Source organism: Rissa tridactyla, chromosome 3 (genome assembly GCF_028500815.1).
Source record: "Rissa tridactyla isolate bRisTri1 chromosome 3, bRisTri1.patW.cur.20221130, whole genome shotgun sequence".
In the NCBI taxonomy this organism is placed as follows: Eukaryota; Metazoa; Chordata; class Aves; order Charadriiformes; family Laridae; genus Rissa; species Rissa tridactyla.
Window position 1 is genome coordinate 57,425,070 of NC_071468.1, and position 16,530 is coordinate 57,441,599.

General features: G+C 42.4%; 1 protein-coding gene across 2 annotated transcripts in view; it reads right to left on the reverse strand.

Moving 5' to 3' along the window:
* Positions 1-6,039, reverse strand: part of SYNE1 (spectrin repeat containing nuclear envelope protein 1) — a 302,834-nt gene extending 296,795 nt beyond the window's left edge. The window contains exon 1 of one of the 2 annotated variants that reach the window (XM_054197389.1): positions 5,992-6,039. The gene's annotated coding sequence lies outside the window, so the exon portion shown is untranslated. The other variant, XM_054197388.1, reaches the window with a different exon arrangement.
* Positions 6,040-16,530: the final 10,491 nt, after the last annotated feature.

Genomic DNA, 16,530 nt, shown 5'->3' on the forward strand with positions numbered 1-16,530 from the left:
ATTCTCATTTTTTCATTGTGCTCAGGAGTGCTTTGAATTATCCACAATTAAAAAAAAGACTATATTTTCCTTTGACTGGTAAATAAGTAAAGTACCATTGTCAAGACCAGGTCGTATTTAGTCTTTTAGTTCTTAAAGTTTATAAAATATATTAAAGGAAAACACAGGCCAGTCAGCAGCGTGGTTCCAGAAAACCAGAGAGATGTCTGCTAGGTGTAGACAGCACATAAGGTGTGCAATGATGGCCGAAGACAAGCCTTACGCAAAAAAAAAGGGTAAAAAAGTCTCTGACTGCCCTTCATGTTGGCACAAATTGCAGATTCCCACCACATCGGGCTGATGCCACAGATAGCACCCTGGGGAAGAGTGCTACTGATGTGAGAACATGGTTGTACCTGGAAACAGAGTTTTAGACTTCTATTATCGCCCATTATAGCAGCAAAGGATAAAGAAACTCCAGACAAACAGGGATAAACACAGATAAATAAGATACTGACGAGAGCAAGAAATAGACAGGTAGCAAGCAGTAAAAGGACTGTTTGTAATCTGGGACGTATCAAAGAGAAAGGACAAAAACCAGAGTAATAAATTCAAGGAACTCCTGCAGCTAGAAGTCATTTTCAAATGCTACATAGATATAAGACATACAATGGAATAACTAAAATAACTATAGCACATGAGCTGAACAGAATCTCGGGGATGACAGAAATAAGGTCAAGTGCTGGAGTGCCATTATACATTTACAAGGGGCAGACTTCCCTCATAAGAAAGTGGTATAGAACTGATCAAGTCCAAAAAACACTTCCAGGAAAGGATTTCCAAGCATGCTGTACTGCTAGAGGTCCACTTTGATCCACAGGTTCTGTTTCTGAACTGTAAGAGGTCTTTGAAATGCAGCCAGAGTGATAAATGCTGCTGAAATGTATGTGATTCTATGAAGCAACAGTGACCCAAATGTCTGTCAGAACAACTGATTCCCATTAAGTAGGAACCAGAATTTTCTGGAAGTCATAACAGCAGTTTTCAACGTCAAATAATCACAGATCCAAGTATTTTAGGTTTGGTTTTAGTTAGTAGTGGCGTAAGAAAAAAAAAAGAAAAAAAGGCTAGTCATAGAAAATAGCTCTAAGGAACTGACTGATGTAGTCCAAACTATTAGAAGAATAACCCAAAGCGCATAAGCAGGTTGGGAGATGATTTAAAGACACAGTGCTTAAAGAAATAATAATAAAAGGGAAATGAGTTACAGAAGTCAAATGGACTGAAGAGTACAGTGTCTCCCCTGTGAAGCAGACTGGGGATTTCTTTATGTCCAAGGTCCAGTAACTGTACACCTGTGCAGCGGAGAATAAAATTGCTCCAGACAAAATAAGAAACACCATGACTCAGAAATAAGTGGGCAGAAATAAAGGATGAGAAGTGAAGCGCTCTGCAGTGCTAAGTGCTGTCTACAGGGATGAAGAGAGACCAGCTGAGTTAGACTAAGGAAGTCAAGATGGTAAGCAAATGGTTATTAGCCAGATAAGTAAAAACAAAGCAGAAAATAAAATCAAGTGGAGATTAATTTGCTTCAGTTCATATTATACCAATTTTTCTGAAGACAATTCTGATAGACAAAGGCACAGCAGAAATGGAAACAGCATCATCTGAAATAAAATCAAAGTAAAGTAAGGCAGAACTTGATAAAGTTCATCCCAGAATACTGAAAACTTGCAGCTGATGAACTGAGAATCCATTTATAAACTTATTGGAACAAATTGGTCAAGCTGCAGGTAATACCTAGTGGATATATTAAAATTCAGAGCTAGGAGGAAGATGTGGGATAGAATGATCCAAAATGATTCTTATACTGTCTTCAAAGAAAAAGCGGTACCTCCTCACCGCTCTTCCAAAATCCAGGCCAACAGAAGAGTCCCTTTGGCAAATGCTACAGATGGTTGAATTGCAAAGCTGCGGTTGTTTGCTTAAGCACGACGTAGCACAAGTTAGTGCATACTGGAACTTTCCCAAGTCCAATGGGACATAACTACACACCACATAAGATCATGGAAAAATGTAATTTTGGCTCTGAAAGGTGTTTTTGACAGTTGAATCCCAACAGTGTCACTCGGTGCTTCCTTTCCCTATGCGTGGACTGCTTTTGAATAGAAAAAGGTGGAAGAAGAGACAGATCATGACCTTTGACAACACATTGAAACAGGAACACTGAAACAAGATGTTCTCACTGACCATCCAACCCCAAACTGACTTGATGTGCAGTAGTTACCTGGAGGTATTGAAATCTGTTTTTCTTGGGGAGCTGGGGCGGGAAGGGAAGAAAAGTTTGGATCCGTTCTGGAGCTCCAGATTATATTGCTTCCTCTAGTTATGCTTCGGCCTTGTTTGGAGCTGAACAACAGTTCTTCATTTTGCAGAAAGTTGAAAGTCTGCAACTGCAATTAATTATTTGGAAGATTCAAGGTAATTTGCACATCTGAGATTTAAATTTGTGGCATATATGGCACAAAATTTTTCTACGCTTTACCTACAACTGTATTCTAGTATTTAAAAATTATTTGTGGGACCCTAGTCATGCACGTGCCCATGTATGTATTTGCATTTCAGCAAGAGAGCTTTTTGCTTTCTACTTTCTATTATGTTTTTTGGGGGATAGGCAAAAATCCAGTGGAATGAAACTCTGATTCTTGTCTTGACAGCTGTAATTCCATTTGAACAGAAAATGTAAAGTGTTCTAGGAGAAAACAGAGGCAGAGACTTGCTATTTTTTAGAAAAATTGGCAGAACATATGTTGCTAGATATATTCAAAGAAAGGTCATTCGCCGTCTTTCTGATATGAGAAGCTAAATACAGTGTATATTACAGTTTAGTTATCCTGCTATTGAAATTCTGCAGGAACATATTACAGTTTATATAGATGTAGGTAATAGCAGGAGACGGGGATCAGTAGCTCCTTACCTTCTACAAACACAGGATATAATCCTTGCCTCAAAGAGTTTACTATCTGCACAGACAAAGACAGGCCAAGATTAAGATCAGAGGTCACAATACACAAACAAATAGAACAGCATGAGGTTCGCATATAATTTGTAAGCTGGTTAATGGTAGGAGAGCCGTTCTGATTTTTCAGTTTTAATACCGATATGGCACCTAGGATTTCTGTGGCATAATATAACCTACAGCAGAAGGCTCTTGCAGAGGTACGTCTGTATGAGGGGGAAAAAAAAAGACCACTAAAAGAGAAAACACTGAAGCATCTCAGGAAAGGGTGGGTCAAACTGAGTTTGAGATAAGCAAGTAAGCATCAATTCTTTGGTATTTCTGCACATCTCCCAAGCAAGAAAGCTCAGCTGAATTATAATTTGTGAGCAAGGGGCAGATACAGCTGACATAAGAATGGAAAAGCAGAAACACCTCTGTTTTCCCCATTAGATCTGTGCCCGTAAGTGAAATAAAGGCAAAAGTTCAGTTGCTTCAGAGGTACACCGCTAGTGTTATTTTTGTGACCTGAGACAACACAAGAGCTCTAAAGTTTTGTCATTAGCCACAGTAAGGAGGAAGTGTGGAAATAATCATTTATGTTTGCTGTATGTACTTTCCCAATAACTATGGCCACTACTTGAAAAGAGAAAAATTGAGCCACAGCTGACTTCCTTTAACAAAGTATAACTGAGATGGATTAATGTGGTGTCTGTCCGAACGGGGCACGTACGTGCACGACTCTTGGGGCCTGATCCACGGAAGCCACATAGACCCACAGTGATCACTCCCGCTGTGCTGACCTTGGAAGCTCTCCATGGATTCATGCCTAGTTCAGTGCCTCACCCAGCATGATCATCCCTAGGGCCAGGCACTCTTACCTTCTCCCCAAATGCATTTAAATACTAACAGGATGCTGCTCTGCCTTCCCTGTGCGGCTCTGCTCTCCCTGACCCAGTATAAAAGTGTTACTTTCTTTGAGCAGTGTACTCGCTGGCAGGCTGTGAACTCAACGTAGCTCTAGGGAAGTTCACAGGACGCTCCTAAGGTCCCAAAGTCCAAAAAAAAAAAAAAAAAAAAAAATCCTTTGAGGAGTCTCAGATTTTAATAAAGAGAAAGTAATGGTGCATGAAGGTGTACGGTCATGATGAGATCCTTGTGTCTGTATTAAATGTGGCAGCCCAAATCACTACTGGCATTTATCACAATTACTGAACTTCAAGTAAAAGTAAAATAAAATTTGAAAATGTCACAAACGTATTTGGGTTCATCAGTGATTAACACCTGTCCATTGGTATTTTATGCTTGGCATCAGAGAATTGCCACTGGCATATATAATCTCTAAAGGTAATATTAAACAAACAAACAAACCCAGCCCCTAGGAACATGAATTAAAAGAACAGGAGGGAAGTGGAGACATTATTACTTCTACTTTCGCATCTAACAGAGTTTGCAAAGATGAGAATTGAATCACTCCAACATGCAGCACTCTGTTCATTCTGGAGAGCTCCTTTTTCCAGGGGAAACTTCGTTGCTTTAAGGAATATGTTAAATATCACATATAACAATCGATGTGGGCTCCTCCCAGAAAAAATAAAAGTAACTCACTCTACAAATTTTAACACTACCTTATAAACCAGTTCTGTCATGTAATTTAGCACACGAAACAGTACAAGCAAAAAAGCATTTCTTTTTACCAATTAAAATAACATATAGCATCCTTATATTCTCTGTCCAGAGGCAATATTTGTACACAGCTCATCAGCATTTATAGCTTGGAATCTGCATAAGTGTTAAAGTGCACACAAGAACCAGGAAAATAATTATCAGATCATAGAAAGCAAACAGTCCACCACTAGTACTACTACAGGAAAGTGTGTGCCTGTTAAGAGTCTTTCAACAGGCTCGACACTTGAAAAGTGCTGGCAAGCAGCCAGAAACACCACATACTACTTCCCTACAAGCCACATAGGTATAAATCTCTCGCAGTGATGAGCACTGGAGTCTCCTTCAGCATCATGTCGATGATTTACATAAGTAATTCCTTATCAATTTGCAAAATCTGGCCTATTATAGCAGGCTACTAATAGTGCTTGCAAGCACTTTTCCCCGGCATGAAGATGGTCGAAAATACGGTTGTCAAAATCCTATTAACAACCTTGTCTGTTAGTATTTCAGCAGGTCTTACCTCTAGGGAATTACCACACATGCCAGGGAGCATATGGACTCTATGCATTTTTTTTTGCAGTGCACTTGTCCTTTTTGCATCATCACTGCATGCAACCCAGCCTAAAACTGGCTTCTTGGGAGTGCACAGGAACAGTCCCATCTTCCTTGATTAACTACGTTTTGGCCTGCAGTGTGTGACTGAGCATAAAACCGGGTATCTCTGCAACACACACACGTGCACTTCAGGAGGCGAACCACGGCCCTCCGCCGGGATTTCCTACCCCCCTACTCAGGAAAGCGCAAAACCCTCAAATCCACAGAGGAAAGCGGGCGAGCTCCGCAATCACGACAGCGAGTTTCGATTAACCTCGAGATAGTTTCGGACGGGGAGGGAGGAAGAGGAGGCTGCCCCATGGGGGTCCCTCGTTCCTGGAGGCGGACCGGCCGGCGACCCAAGGGCTCTCCGGAACCCACCGAACGCCCGCAACCCCGGGGGCCCGCACCCGCGACCCCGCCTCGGACTCCGCGCTGCTGCTACCGCTGCCGCCTACTCCCTACCTCCGCCGGCCGCGACGCGCCGTTCCGCGCTGCTCCGCGCCACTCCGCTCCTCTGCGCGGCTCCCTGGTTACCAAGCACAACACACCGCCCCCCGCCCCGCCCCGCCGGCCGGCAACGCAGGTGCGGGGGTGGGGAGAGGGCGGCCAGCGGGGCTGCGTGTGCGGGCGGTGCGTGTGCCCTGCCCCTGCGGCGCTTCCCAGGCCGCGGCCGTGCTGTCACTTGTCGCCACCGCCGCCTTCCTCCGGGCCGCAGCCCGTCGTCGTCCTTCCCCCCCCCGCCCGCTCACCGTGCCCCGGAGCCCGCTGTCCTTGCGCGCATCGCGGGGGGGGGGCGCGCCCCGCCCCGCCCCGTTCCGCCCCGCCGCGGCTGCTGCAAGGCAGGGGCGGGTTGTTCGGGGGCGGCTGCTCTGGCCGCTGTGGCCGCGGGAAACGGGGGCATGGAGCACCGGCTCGGCCCCGAACCCAAACACCCCCGAAGTGCGCTTCTAGCCAGTAGCCAAAACACTTCAGAGAATGGCCGTATCGAGCTGTCACTGCTAATTGCTATTACTAGTCGTATTGCTGGTATTATTGGTACGTTACGTAGCGTTCTGTCGGGCATTACCTTTGGCGTAGGCTCCAGAGCATCATCGTGCACAAGGCTGGGAGCTGCACAAGCAAAGTGGGACACCGGCACTTACATAACAGCAGCAGGACAGAAATATTGGAAGGAGCTAGCGAGACAGTCTGCCACTCTGGAGCTCAAACCCCGCGAGCCACGCAACAGTGTTCATGCTGCCACTATAAAATGTGATTTTGCCTCTTCAAAAGACAACACACAAACCTTGCCACTTGGTTTTCCCCCCCTTCATTTCTCTTGTTACAATTAAGGCTCGCTTCATGCAGGAAACAGAGGGATAGTTTTCTGCTTAAGAGACAGATCATCTGTGGTCTGTGTCATTGGGAAAGAAAAACACTCACGTAGAGCTGAAACGGAGAAGGTGGGAGAAACCGTGCCAATGCACCTCTTAATTTTCATCTTTTCTGGCACTGCTGCAGTGATTCTACAACATTAGCATGCAGGGTGTTTACTGAGTGGATGGATGAAATCTGAGTTAGGCAGCAGAGATTACTCAGCATCATCCCTTCCTTTGGCGCTAGTCGTGTTGACATTGGTGCTACCCTTGTGATATGAACACTTACACTTGTGGCACCTATCCTGACACAATATGCAGTTACGGATCACACACTTGGAGCCAGGATGCTGTGTGAAAGAAATAGACACACCGGGATTTACAGCAAGAATTCCTGTGAAACTGGGGGGTACGTATCTAGGTCACCTCCAGCCATCCACAAAAAATCGCTCTTCCTGACAATGAGTGTAGCCAAGCATATTGGACCTGAATTTTTCCTCCTCTTGAGGGTTTGTAGGTTTTTTGTTTTGTTTTGTGCAGGAGGAGAACCGAAAAACCTTTTTCATTCACTGCTTTTTTACCTCTACTGTTTGTCCTGCTTCATTGTCTTACTCCATGCTAGTTTCAGCATCAAAGATGCCAAAGGAAGTGGATGCTGACATATTTCTGAGTTTCCCCTTTCCATACACATTTTTTGCTGAATAAATCCCGTACTTTGCTGTCTCTTTCAGAAAATGACATTTTATTTTATCTTCCTAGGTTAAGAGTATGAGTATTACCATAAGAGAGAACATCTTCACTACAAAAGCTTAGATATAGTTATATATATATATGTATAAACTTACATATAGTACTACTACTATCATTTGAAGCAATTCGGTAAAGAAAAGTACTTGCTAGTGTAAGCTTCCTTTATTCTTTAAATTGCAGCACTATATGCTGCACTGTGTGTTTCAAATGTTCAGCTAAAATGATTGAGGTATATTCTGCTTGTCAGTTGTAGCAGGAAATCCACAGAAACCTTGCTGATTTCTGTATAACTATTTTGAGTTTAATATGCAGAAAAGAAGATGTGGCTTATTTAAGTCTCTTCCTCTTTGTGTTTTACACAAGAATTTAACGTCATTCCAATTCATCCTATTTGTTCTCATACCAACTCCAGCTGTGGACAGAGCTGGAGTCCACCTTGTGTGAAAAATATATTAGAAACTAAGGTGGTAGCCATTGTAAGCTTCATTGCACTTACGCAGATTTTTTTTTTGCTAGAAAAAACCTGTCTTCATGATCCTAAGGACAATGCAGTACAATTTATCACCATCACTTTTCTTATTTTCCTTTTTAATTGTTAAAAAATCACGAACTGAAACTGTTGCTACTAGGTTGTTTGTAGGTTGCCCTTCTGGAAGGAAAGGGGATTATATTTGCTAGTCTGTAGCAGTTCTGGCAAGAGGTCACCTCACTTTCCATGCATGCTCTTTCGCGATGACAGGGAATTTTTGGAAAGGAAAAGCTAGAAATGTATTCAGATATTTTTAATAATTTTAAATTAATGACATCGTTACTCTAAGCATATACTTGATTCCGCTATGTTTTTAAACATGCTTAAAGTTAAATGGTCATTTACTAGATGATGACATTGATTAAGGCAAGAAATAAATATTACTTCCACTATAGAGAAAATAAAAAGAAAAAAAAAAGAAAAATAAGTATAGGAACATAGGTAATTAGAGGCTGTGTCCAAAGCAAATAATTTAGCATGCAGTACATGTCCAAGAGCACTCAGGTAAGAAGGCCTCAGCTAAGGACAGGTGGCAGCCAGATGAACTGCTGCTGTGGACAAGTCTAGCCAGGCACTGACGGACAGTGTCCCTCCTCTAACAAACCCCTCTTCTGACTACTCTGGTAAAGCATTGCAAGCCACAAGGAAATACCGCCGCTATCACCAGCGCCGGCTCTGTGTCACGGGTGACACAGCACCGTTCAGTGCTGCTGCTTTTAGCTGAGACACGAGTGAGGTCGTTGGCACCGAAGAATTCAGGGCACTCTTCCTCAGAAGAGATATACAGCCTTTAAAGGAAGTAAAGTAATGTTTCGGTTTGCCTCACTGCTGTATCACTCTGTGCTTGGTCCAGTTCTGGTGACCAGACTTCAAGAAAGATCTAAACCCAGTAAGACAATTCAGAGGACAGCCATGAGAACGATGGAAGGTCTAGAAGGCATGATCCAGAATAAAAGACTGAAATAGCTGTTTAATCTAGGGATTAGAAAGCGATGGGATGTATAAAAGCATTCAAAACCATAAAGGAGCACTACAAAAGGAAGGGAATAATCTCTTCTCAGTGTCCACAGTGCATAGGACGAGAAGTAATGTGCCTGCCTTGCAGCAGGTGAGATTGTCATATCAGAAACAAAAGTTTTAGGAGGAAATACAGCTTTGCACCACATACCATAAAGAGGAAGTGAAGTTTGCATCACGGGAGATTTTAAAGTACAGACTAGACAAGTGTCTTGCTGGAAAGCATTTTCATTTTTTTGATACTTTGTCGGGGTGCAGAACAGGATATCTTTGTAGCTGTCTTGATTTCTTTCGAGTCCATTTGCTGCGACTCCGTGAATGTTGAGACTGGTTTGAGCAAGAGAGCGTATCTCTCTTTCCGCAGGTTTTGCAGCAAGCGGTAGTTGACACTTCCTTCCTGCCCTAAACTGCCACACGGTATCGAGGTGCGATGTTAAAACATTGCCACACAACTCCTGAGAGATATGTGCATCTCCTTTTCACGTACTGTATCAAGTATAAATGTGTAAGCTGTATAATTGTATGAAGTTTTCTACGTAAAGTTTTTGTATATTGTATGTAAACATATTTGTATGTGTTTATGTTCTGTGTTTAAATGTAACAAAACTCGGTGAACAAACTTTGACAATAAATTGAAGATACAATCAGAAGCCAGAGAATACATCCCCTCTAACCTGAATTATTATTTACTGAGTTACGTGAAGTATAGCAACAGACCATTTAACTTTCCCTGCGTTGTGCTGAAATGACTGGAAGTAATGGGATGAGATTACACAAAAGTGAAGTGGGAGTAGAAAAAAAACCAGGAAAAAAAATCGTCTGCTAAACTAGTATGTAATATCATGGAATACAATATGTTCTTGTAAGTGAAGTAAGTTATCAAACTTCTAACAGCTTAGAGATGCCTGATTAGGATTTAAAGCTCTGTAAATGTACAGAATGAGCTCAGTCTAGCATATGGCAAGCGTCGATCCAAAACAAATGTAATTTATTTCTAATGTTAGTCACCTCATTATTGTCAAGAAACTCATTATATCTACTTGAAATTTATTGTTTTGTGAATTTTTCCTCATTTATGCTTCACGAGTTACACTAAATTGGAAAACATTTATAAAAACTCAAACTCCTATGGAGAATGAAAATTGGACACCGCAATGTTGTTTAAAATTGGACTAAAAAGTTATTGTTTAAAGGGCATAAACAAGCAGAAGTGATACTGGTCTAAAAATTATACACATTCTGTTGGGAGCTACCAAATCCAGTAGCTGAACAGCAGCAAGGCTGCCACAGCTCCACTTCCCCACGTCCAGCCAGCGGGGAGGCTGAGCGGGTGCTCCCCGTAGGTGCACACAGACTCACCATGTACACACACATGTCCATATACTGGTGCAGACACTAATGACAGGACCAGCCAAATTCTGTTCCCCTCCCTGGCTGATGAGACTGGAAACCTGTTAGTGGAAAATACATACAAATGCATATACATCCGTAAAGCTTGGATCCCCCCAGCAGCTGACTTTAAGCCCTCAACCTGGCCAATGCCTTGCTCCTGGATCCCAGTCATTCCAGCTACCACCAGCTGGGCGTGACAGCTCACCTGCACCGGCCCCCCACATCCCACTGACACCCCACCCCTCCATTTTCCCCCTCAAAGGGCAGGCGTTAGACGTTTGGTTTCTCCAGCAGTTGACTCTGGGCTCCTCTCCTCTCCCACTTGTCCCTCACACAGACACACCTGCAGAAAGGTGTCTCCTGCAGCTTGTCCAGACCTATGGCCTCACCAGATCTCTCAGTGTTGCCCCCCAGTATCTGGTCCAGATGCTCTGGTCCCTCCAGTAGCCAATTCTCAGACTCACAGGTCTTTCCAGTGTTACAGATACTCCAATATTTGGCTCCTTGGCTTCATATCCTGCCTGCTGGCCGATGGAGTTTGATGTTTGTTAGTGATGGGCTGCATCAAAAGAAGTGTGGCCAGCAGCTCGAGGGAGGTGATTCTCCCCCTCTACTCCTCTCTGGTGAGAGCCCACCTGGAGTACTGCATCCAGATCTGGGGCCCCCAATATAAAAAGGACATGGACCTGTTGGAGCAGGTCCAGAGGAGGGCCACGAAGATGATCAGAGGGCTGGGACACCTTTCATATGCAGACAGGCTGAGAGAGTTGGGGTTGTTCAGCCTGGAGAAGAGAAGGCCCCGGGGAGACCTTATTGTGGCCTTTCAGTACTTAAAAGAGGCTTAAAAGAAAGATGGGGATAAAATTTTAGCAGGGCCTGTTCCCATAGGACAAGGGGTAATGGTTTTAAACTAAAATAGAGAGGATTTCGAGTAGATATAGGGAAGAAATTTTTTACAGTGAGGGTGGTGAGACACGGGCACAGGTTGCCCAGAGAGGTGGCAGGTGCTCCATCCCTGGAAACATTTAAGATCAGGTTGGACGGGGCCCTGAGCAACCTGATCTACTTGGAGATGTCCTTGCTCATTGCAGGGGGGTTGGAACTATATGACTTTTAAAGGTCCCTTCCAACCCAAACCATTCTATGACACTAAGATTCTGTAGACATTCACACCCACACACACTACGTGCATTCCCCAGTCTCTCCAGGTGCTGGCAGCAGAGATGCATGCGCCTCTATGGTCCCACTCCCATGAACACAGAATAGGGAACCCCTCACCGGGGAAAAAAGCTAGAAATGGATTTTAACAAGAAGCCAGGACAGACTGCGCTGATCAGGTGCAGGCAATGGCCAGACAAGCATCAAAAAGGACACATTTTAACCCACTATCCCTCCATTTTCCTACATTCCTCCACCTGCCCTTGTGTCCCCAGGCTCCTGTGTGTTGTGGAAGTGAACACTTAAACACATAACCTAGCATTTTTTAACAATGCTTCGGCTATAAAGAAAAAAAAAATCTGTTTAAAAATTCAGATCGAACACGATAAAAGTAACTTGCTTGACAAGAACCAGTAATACAAAGCAAACATGAACGGATAGTGCCACCATGTGGACTGCATCAAAAAGTTCTTTCCTCTAGTGCAGGGCTAAAAAGATGTTGCAGAAACAGTCGAGGATACCCTCATCTACCAAAACTGAAGTTATTTTGAATTTCCTCACATTCTAAAAGAGACAAGATGTCATTGTCAACTGTGCCTTTGAACAGCACTGGGCAGAATTTCAGCTGGCACCAGTCTCAAGCAAACATGGACAAACATCGGGGAAAGTCATAAACTTTTGGTGAATTGTCTTGTAACACTAGACAGAATAATTGCATTTCTTTACTTGTTCAGAATTGCATGTGTTAACAGAAAAATAATTTAGCTTAAAATATAAAAATTAAAATAATTACTTCTTTGAAGTACAATATTACAGTCAAACAGCATTTCCTTGTGGTAAAAATAGTAAACAAGACTGAAACCACAGAGAGTGCCAGTGGTCACAGTAAAAGGATGCTTTGGAGACTAAAGTAAAAGACTAACCTGGTAGGAAGAGAGAGCTAACAGGAATGTTGGGAACATTAGAAGGTGTGGAGGTGTCGTGTGAGGTCTAATCTGAAAGGACATCTTAACAGAAATGGAGATATGTAATAAGGGATGAGAAGCTTGGTGTGCCGCCTGAGGCTGCCACAGCACCTGGCAGGAACAAACCCGATGGTCCCAAGACATGAGAAGGAAGATGAAATCAGTCACTGCCCCTTGGGAATGCATTATTTTTTAAAGAAGAATTGTTTTTTAGACCTCTCTGCTTTACTTCAACTGTTCCAAGCAGTATATGGGTCTAGTGTGAGGCTTATCTCCCTGATCACACAATATCTACCTGGAGGAAACCCCAGGCCCATGATTTTTCATGACCTGTAGTCAATACATTTAGGATTCTTACCCATCACTATCATTACTTGACTGTTGACTGACCGGTAGTCAGTGAGTATTCTCGGTCCCTGTCATTAAGCTTGCAGTTCCAAATCTATAGTTTCTGACTTCTATACTGGTTTTGATACAAAATGTATCAAAAACTATAAAAAATTTAAATATTTTAAATATTTTAAATGACAAGGCATGTATCTGAGCCACTGTACACCATGTGTGAGTGAAAGAATTTATCCAAAGTCTTTCCGGACCTCATTCTGAATATATCTTAAATTCATTAGGTAAGACAAGCATCTTAGTATTCGTGAGAACTTCCACAGGCAGAAATCTGTCATCTCTGTGCAATTAATCTTATCAGATGTTATTTTCTACCTTTTGATGTTGACTGGTAGCACCAGAAGTTCTTCTGAACAACATCAGGACTCTTCTGAGACATCCATGCTTTTCATTATGATCATTTTCATTCAGGAGCATGACACTCTAAGTCTAGTCAAATAACACATAATAAATAGGAAGCTTGGTGTTTTCTATGAAAAGCTGAAGCATAGAGAGCCTTTTTTTTTCAGGTGGTGTTTTTTAAAACAATATTACAACTTTTGTAAAAAATCGCTTACTCAAAAGAAGAGCTTTAAGAAGGAAGAGTATAACACAATACAGAGACAGTGAAAAATAATGGTACACAAATCTCACATATACAGAAACAGACAGGAATTTGACTAAGAACAAACACTTTTCGAGTTGATAGATCAAATCTAAGAATGAAATTACAAGATTGCTAATTGGCCTGCAGAAAGGCCAAGCAATATAGAAAGAATAAGTTAGTATGCCTACAAAATGTCTGTCCTTGATTTCCCAAATTATATGTTACCCATCTCCTGCCTTTAACTGTCTCTGTCCACTATTTCACAGTGTTGTGCTTTATCCTGAAGGTGGCCGCATTTCATGTGTCATTCATCCCTACAACATCCAAATATTTTTTCACTGGATGTCTCCGTTCAACTGTGACTAGGAGTAAATTAGGTGGTTTCAAGACTACGGCTCTACTGAGTGCAACGTTTGTTTCAGGAAAATACTGTGCTACAATACAACAATACAGAATGTAGTTAAAATTCATCACATTGATTATTCAGTAAATATGATCCTCCACTAGAACAAAAAGTCCGCAGCAGAAGTCTTTCTCACTGCCTCACTGCTTTGGGGGAATATCTTTTCCTGTCTAGAGCAAATAATTGCTAAATGGCGTGCTTGGGAGGAGAAACAAGCTTTTGGAAAAGTGCTTCTCTTGACAAAAATCTCTCCTAGCTGTGACTCTCTAACCTCAAAAATTTAACATTTATAGCTGAAAGAGCGGCCCGGGCAGACTGCTGATGATTTGTATCTTTACGGTGTTTTCCTTTAAATTGCAGATAGCACCTTTTCTAAAACCAGTTCTCCTTATTTTGGGAAGCACTATGCACTTTGATTTCAGTAGTGCTATTTGCAGATGTCTGTCAGAGTCAAATTTATGGGATTAAAGCCCAGATGCTTCTAGCTCTTCCATGCTTATCTCTGGAGATTTTATAAATTATGAGGGGTTTTTTTGTTGTTGTTTGCCCAGTTTTTACAGAGGGAGTTCAGAGCAGGTATAAAGTACTACCAGATCAGAATGGCCTGATTTTGCGTTCAGGTTGCATTGGTGGGGGTGACTGTACCAGCTGCTGCTTTGGTTAGCACCTCTGACTCCGAAGTGGAGCACTCCAGAAATAACAGAGCAACCTGCTACAGATTTACCTGGAGCACCAGTGCTCTGCAGCGCAGACTTGCTAGAGACTCATATCCTCTTGACACAGAAAAGAGTTAGAAATATGGTCAGTAGTGTCTCACCCAAGTGGGAGTGTAAGAGTTAAGTAGAGCTGACCATATCTGCCTTTTTCACTGAGCTCTTTCTGGTCCTTTTGTTTCTGCCCAGACTGTGACAACTCCAGGCCATGCTATGGTTTTCCATTTTATAATATTTTCAATATTATAAGCCTCAGGAGTTCAGATATAATGATGAAGAACCAAATGACACTGAGCCATTTTTAATTAATTTTTGTGTCCTATTTTTATTCAGGAGCTCCCCCTGCCTAGCTCCAAACATTTTTTGTTTTGCCAGTTTCTGGCGGAACACAGGGTTAAGTACAAGGCTCTGAAACCATGCTACACTTTTAACCACAAACTGGATAACGTATCCTGTGGTCCAACAATCTTGCACCCTCTGTAGTCCCACAAATACCTGTATTGATCCAGCTGAACCTGAACTCTGAGTCCTGAATGTAAGGGGGAGCCTACCAAGTTCTTCTGTCTTCCAGTCTATGCCTTAACCTGTAGCTTTAGAGATGAGCCACCTGATAATTTTCAGAATAGACTATGAAGGACCCAGAGTTGATCCCCTCTGAATCCTTGGGATTTTTCTGTTTTATGTTGTCTTCTGATGAAAACCCTATTAAGATGCTTCCCATCTCTCTTCTCTCATCTCAAAATTCCCAGCCCAACTAAAGTCAGCTCAACCCATCCCAAGAACAATCCAAATAGATTTTTTTCTGTCACTGAGGAGTAGGAATGCAAAGTCTGCCTGCTTAGTTTATTGACTGTTCTTCTAAAGAAGGCAGCAGTAAGTGATGAATCAGCCAGTCTGAGGGTATTTTCTTTGATACTATCTGAAGATCAGATGTAGGTTGTCATCACTAAAGCAGAATCTTTCATAATATATTACTGAGAGCTGGCAACACTCATTGTTTCAAAAGACATGTGACTATCATTGTCTCTACTATCTTTGTCTTCAAAACTGGAAAGTGGAAGCATTCTTGCTGACATTAATTCCCCTGTTACTGCTTCCTCTTACCATTTCTGGCGGTTGTCTAGTTAATGAAATCTCCACAATATTGCCTATTTTTTTAAATCTCAATCTGTGCCCTGTCATGACAGTCTAATTTATGCCTTAGGACTTTTCCCTGATCAGCGCAGAGCTCTTTGGTTAGGGTCAGGTGATCTTAATTGAAAGGGTCAGCAGTCATTTCTGGTGTATGCCCCTTGATTCCACATGTTAGTCTTACCAAACGCTTGCTTTCTTAGGTTTGACTGACCCGTGTCAACTAGTCGTATTGTTGACGGCTTTATTTTTGTAAGCTATATGCTTTGTTTTTGTAAGCTGTCTGTTCCATTACATTTTCATCATCTCTCGTAATTTTATTTCCTGATCTTTTTAATTGTTCAGATCATCATTGTAAGTCAATATAATTCAATTTAATGGTGTGGATTTCTGCATGCTAAAAATCTGCTTCAGAAGTCTTACATCATAGAACTGCTCATCCCCCAAGCCTTTTCCAGAACGAATTAGGAGTTACTCTACTGAAATTTTCATCAGTGTAAAACTGAAAGCACGCATGAAGGTGTACATGAAACTGGTATCTGGCTCCTTGTACTTACTGGTAAATTATTTTCTACATCTGGAGTTTCTGCAGTCACTCTGTGCTTGGATGCCTGTGTCCACAACTCCTGGCCCTTGCTGTTCAAAATTTATTAAGCTTACTCTCTATAATAGCAAGCCATCTGAGAGCAGTAAAAATTAATGACCTGCAATAGAAAATGGTTAAATTAATTATTCACCAGTTTCCAAGGGACTGTAATTGCATTTCCATTCTCTGTGGAGCTCTCCGATTAGCTTGCTGAGGGACCGGGGTGCTCAGTGGCGTGGAGGCTGCAAATACAGATGTTTGTGTGGGTGCTCGGGAGAGAGGGAGTAGCGGGGATTGCCAG